The sequence below is a fragment of the Danio aesculapii genome, chromosome 19, assembly GCF_903798145.1.
Source record: "Danio aesculapii chromosome 19, fDanAes4.1, whole genome shotgun sequence".
Lineage (NCBI taxonomy): Eukaryota > Metazoa > Chordata > Actinopteri > Cypriniformes > Danionidae > Danio > Danio aesculapii.
In genome coordinates, this window is record NC_079453.1 from 21,265,427 (window position 1) to 21,271,426 (window position 6,000).

The following is a 6,000-nucleotide window of genomic DNA, read 5'->3' on the forward strand; positions in this document are numbered from 1 at the left end:
AGTATATATTAACTTAAAAATAGTAAAAATTAACTTAAATATTTAGTTCACCCCAACTGATCCACCATGTCTAACTCAGAACACAAATGTGACCATGGACCAAATATTTTATGTTTAACATACATTTTTATATATATACATAATCTGAAAGCTAAATGTATACAATTTCCTTTATATGGTTTGTTAGCATGGACTAACAAAAAAAATCTGTAAGTTTGACACCCCGTGGTTGAACTAGGTATTGCACTGGATTAAAACAAGCACAAGTGCAGGTTGCCAGATTGAAGACCAACAGGAGCGAGTGTGACAATCGAGCCTAAAGGCTTATTTAAATCATCTTAATTAGTGTGTTAATTAACATCTACATTTAAGCTAAATGTAACCAACATGAACTCATGAGCTGTTGATGTATAATTATGTTATGACTTTACTTGGAGGGGTGCATCATCATTAAATCATCCTTAACTACTCATGAACTCCTGTGTTTAAACTGTTGATGTTGACAGAGCCCTTTTCTATTGTTATTCAGTGTAATTGCACCAGACAGACATGCATAAAGAGTTCATGAGTAGTTAGGAATAGGTTAATGATGATGTGCCCCTACAAGTAAAGTCAGGATATAATTAACATATCATGAGTTCATGATGGTTGAATTAAGCATAAACTAATGCGGTAAATAATACATCAATTAATAAACAATCATGTACTAACAAGTAATTAAGGTAGCTGTTATTCACACATGAAATTAAAGTTAGTTCATGATTAGCAGGTGTTATTCATCATTAGTTCATAATAAAGTAATGTCATTACAACACATCATTAAGTGTTCTCGATTATACTAATCAATCTAAATTAACAATTTCATTCCAAAAAGAGCTATTCAAGTCATCTGTCGAAATTGTACTTATTTAGCTACATAAATTGCAGCAAAATAAAGATTTTTCCAATATCGTGCAGCCTTAGTTTATTGCTATACATGCATGAACCAGTGAGGTCTGTCATTGCATCCAACACCAGCAATTTTGAGCTTCTGCAAAAAACATTGTTTGACATTCTGTTTATCCTCACTGATCAATAAGTTAATGTGAATACAAGCCAAAAAGAACCAGAGTGCAACAAATTTCCACATATGTTTTCAATTGTTTGTCACTGTATTTTCCACATATAGTGCATGCTGTTGAGAACACATTGAGTATACTCTCAGTACATGCCCTTGTTTGTCTATGCGCATATTCAACTAAGCAAGCCTGGCCTCTCAGTCTCAATTTATAGCAAACTTGGAGCCTCTATAAATGGATCTAGAAGCCTGTGTTTGTTGACTGTGACCGGTCCACAGAAGCTCATCTGTTGGCTGAAGGGCTGGTTATCTACAAACCTCCCACTGCTCTTTAACAGATCAGTACAGGAATGCGTGGAGTGGGCAGGTTGCACTGCAAGTGCCCTTGTGCTAAAGGCGAGAGGCTTTGTTGCTCAGAAGGGGATGAAAGACACACAGAGGCAAACAATACAATACTTGATGCAATCTAGTGGGACACAAACATGGGAGAGCCCAAAACAACGAGAAGTATGCGGATCACGACCAAGACGCCCACAGAGCAGCTTTGGCCCCAACACCACTTCCATTTGCTGTTGAGAAAGCAAATGACTGTGTAAAATTTATAGTGTGTATAATAACTATTCGCTGAAAAAAAATAGCATGTAATTATCTTCTATTGGAAATGCAAGATGACATGATTGATCTTCATTGATGGTGAGCTGTGTCTACAAATCTATGAGGCCAACCAATTTCAATGTCAAACACAATAAACTGTGAATGAGACAGAAGTGGGTGTATTGTTTGGCTGAAAAGCATGTTTAGAACCACGGAAATGCATATATTTCACATAGACAAATGATTCACATCATGAGTCCCAGCCAGCAATTGTGTTTAATAGACGTCTAATAGACATCTAAATGTAGACAGCTTGGCTAAAACAAGGCTAAACTTGGTCTGTCAGTGAAAATCTAATAGACTTCTAAGAATAGCCCCGTCAAATAGATAGATTAAACAGACTTTATATGTGTAGTCATAGCCAAGATGACTATATTTAGACATCTATTAGACATCTTTTAAAAACAAACAAAAAAAATGCTTGCTGGGATATTTGCGGATTGAGATAAATGTCCACATACTTTTTTGGTAACACTTTAGTTGAAATTCCAATTCTCATTATTAACTGGCTTACATGCCTATTGATAAGATATTAGCTAATAAATATAAATTATGACTTTATTGTACATTCCTAGTCCTACCCAATACCTAAACCCAACTATTACCTTACTAACTATTATTAAGCATTATTACATGGCTGTCTAGATTCTTATTGGTCAGGCATTCCAAGCCATGTTTGGGCAAAACTGAATCTAGTAATAAAGACTCATCAGGGTACATTGAATCATCTTTACCATCAGTGAATACGTCTATTTAAATGCTTAGCTGTCACACCTCTGTTTTTGACTGCCGTCATCTTGTGACTGAGAAAATCACCTTTATTTCTCCAAGTCACATGTTTTTACCACACACATCATACTGAACATCGAGTCAGAGGTCAGACAAGAAGTTGTTGAGAATGAGCATTCAGTTGCCACCGCAAGTCAGGGATTTGAGTTCATAAGACATGTGTTAACACCTGGTGGCATATATGTTAGTTTGACAATTGATGTATGAGCTTTTGAAAGCTTAAAGAAATGGTCACAACCCAACACCAGTTTTCCGTATTTTGTGATTCATGTTTTTTTATTTTTTCCCATTTTATTTATGCTATTGAGTTGCAATATGAGACCTTGATCTTCTTCCAACAACTTTAAACCTTGAAAAGTTAGAAAAGTGACTTGTATTTCCATTTTTAATAGTTTAAAGTGATAAATTGTCTGCTTTGGTGCTGTATATTATGGTACAAAAACCTTGTATTAAACTTCCAGTCAATTTTCAGTTATTTTACAGACTTATTTCTCTATATAGTATCTCTTATGCATTATATTATTTGAAACTACTAAGATGTCAATAAAAGTCACTTCGTTAAACTGTAGAGTTGAATTTCAACATCAAAAGTCGACAGAGCAGAGATCAGAGTCACATAATGCAAATCACAGCCGTAAATAAACGGAAAACACTTGTGAATCAAAAATATGGAAATTATCACAAAATATGTAAACAGATTTTTTTTAAGGTGCAGAATACAGCATGGAAGAGCCAGGGAAGTTTTTAAAATAACTCAGACTGTGCTTGTCTGAAAGAAGAAAGTCATACACACAGATGATGAACTATTCATTTGAAATGCTGTCTGCACAACCAGAAACATGAAATAGTTTTTCATTAATAACGCTCTCCGTACAGTACAAAATCTACTGTTTTCAGATATTTTACAGAAGTTGCTCATCCATATTGAAACATCTGAAAGTTTACATCTCTGGGCAGCGCATGAGTTTTATTCCTTGGCAGCCAAACAGCAACTGTAGACCTATTTTATTATTATTATAATATTATATGAAGAGTTCAGATGGAAAAGCCTCTTAGCACCATCTAAATTTTCTTCTAAAATGAGTATTTTTCTAAAACTCCAGCGTGTCGGTTTAGTAATTTTTCTTTTTTATGGCAAAGAATAGTTTCCTTTCATTGTCTTTAAACTGAAATCACTGAATACAAACATAGGAGGCTGAGAAAAATCCTTATTTTAGAAGAACATTTCAGACTGCGCTTAAAGGCTTTTGCATCTGAACTGAAGTTAGTTTTGTAAATATGCTGGTGTATTAACCAGTTACTTCCCAGCAGGCACAGGATGAGCATGATGTCAGATTGACGTTGTACATTGCATTTTGGGTGGAAATGAAAATCGGGTTGACGTCAGAACCCAACATCAGACCGACATCAGAAGAGAATTGGATTTTGGTCACTTTCCAACACAACCTAAAAACAATCAAATATATAGATCTAATGATGTTCAGCTTGACGTCATTTTATGGCGTTATTGGACATCATAATAATGTTGTCCTTACACGCTGGCTAGACATTGAATTTTGGTCACCTGACATCATGGCCTAAATCTAACCTGATATTATTGTCTTTTGACGTTGTGTGCCTGCTGGGTTAAAATGCTTCAGTTACTTTATGAAAATGTCTGAAATGGTAGTGTATCTGACAAACATATCATTTTATTCACTTGTGTAATAAGGTACACAAACACTGGACAAGCAGAAATAACCAGAACAACTGTCCAACTTTAGTGCAACTTAAAATATAAAAAAAAAGATTAACAGTGCCAGATATCCAATATTTACAAAAAAACTGTTGGTCCAATGAATAGATCCAAACAATAACTACAAAAAGCTAAAAATAATCTGCACACAATTGTACAGAGCTTATATCATCTTCTTTATTTTTTCACCATCCATAATGCATAGGCCATGCAAAAAAGAAAAGAAAAACAAACCAAAAAGGGCACAAGTGCAAAAACGTTTTCGAGACAAAGCTCTTTTTTTCAGTGACCTCAGTCAACTCCAAAGAAAAAAAATGCTCCCTTTGAAGGATGCATTCCAAGAAAGGATGGCATCAATGCATGGCTGAATTCTAATCTAGCTTCACTTCTTCTCTCCTGAGATACCATACCTTCATCTGATTGATATTTGAAGGCAGCACGGATGCTTCCCACTGCTTTTGATATTCCACAATCCTTATTCCATTTCTGAAGGCTGAAGATGTCATCCAAAAGCCGGTGGTCTTTTTGTGTGTAAATGTACATTTTCTTTTGAACTTGCACATTAAAAATTGTTTTCAATACTTTCAGGACCTCGAAATGTCATTGTTGTGTGAATAAATGACTTTTTTGAGCATAACGTGCATTAAACCAATCAGAGTCTCATCTCACATTCCCTTTACGAGTCAGTTGCATAGTGCCATGGCGCACTTGCTATTTACATGGAGACATTGTGAGTGGAAAAACTGAACGATTCGCTAAGGAGAAAACAGTTAAACAAACCATCTGCAGCACGAGGATAAAGAACAAGCCTCCTCCAGTTGGCCTCTTTACTTTCTCTTTACTTTTATGGCTTGTTTCCACTGACTGGTACGGTACGGTACGGTTCGGTTTGGTACGGTACGGGTCACCTTTATCAAGCTTGCGTTTTCACTAACAAGGGTACTCTTTAGGTGGGCGTGGTGTATGACAGAAAGTTTCAGTCGACGTCATTCTCGCTGGAGGAAATGTCTACAATAAAGCTGTACGGGTCATTCACATATCATATGAGAAGGTCTTCTCACAAAACAGATGCTTCATACACATAAATACTTGTGTAGAAATGTTTATTACTAACCTTTCTATGAACATGAGTTGATTATAACTGCAGATCAATGACAGTGCGAAACAGCCTACTGTAACGTTTGTAATTATATTAAATAACTAAATAAATGAACATATATAAACACAAACAGCCCCTTACAGTCCCCGATATGTTATCAATTAAAGAAGAACTACACACAACAACAGACATTTCGTCCGTATTTAGGTTAAAAAACAACATAATATATAGCCTACAGTCAGTGTAAAACTCTCATCTGTGTCTATAATCTTCAGCAGCACATGTAGCCTCTGTTAGAGAACAATTCCATCATTCTGAGTTCATATTAATCCAAAAGGTGATGATAACAATAATAGTTAATCATGGCATTTTGTTCGCGTTTGCTGAAAAAAGAATGTGCTCCTTTTTTTCCGGCTTCTCCTTTGTTTCTTCACGCTTCACTCTCGCGCTTGTCAGTGTCTGACAGGATCGGGTTTCAAAAGCACATCAATAATCAAGCGCAGGTTATTATCACCAGCTCAAGAAGTTTGTTATTTCAGATATAATGTTAGACGCGCGCGAGCGCTAGCAAGAAAGCGAAACCGCTCGCGCCTCAGACTGGATCGTAAAAAACTACGGGGTATAGGGTAAATCTGCTCTTCTTCTTGGCTTTGTGGCTGTTCATCA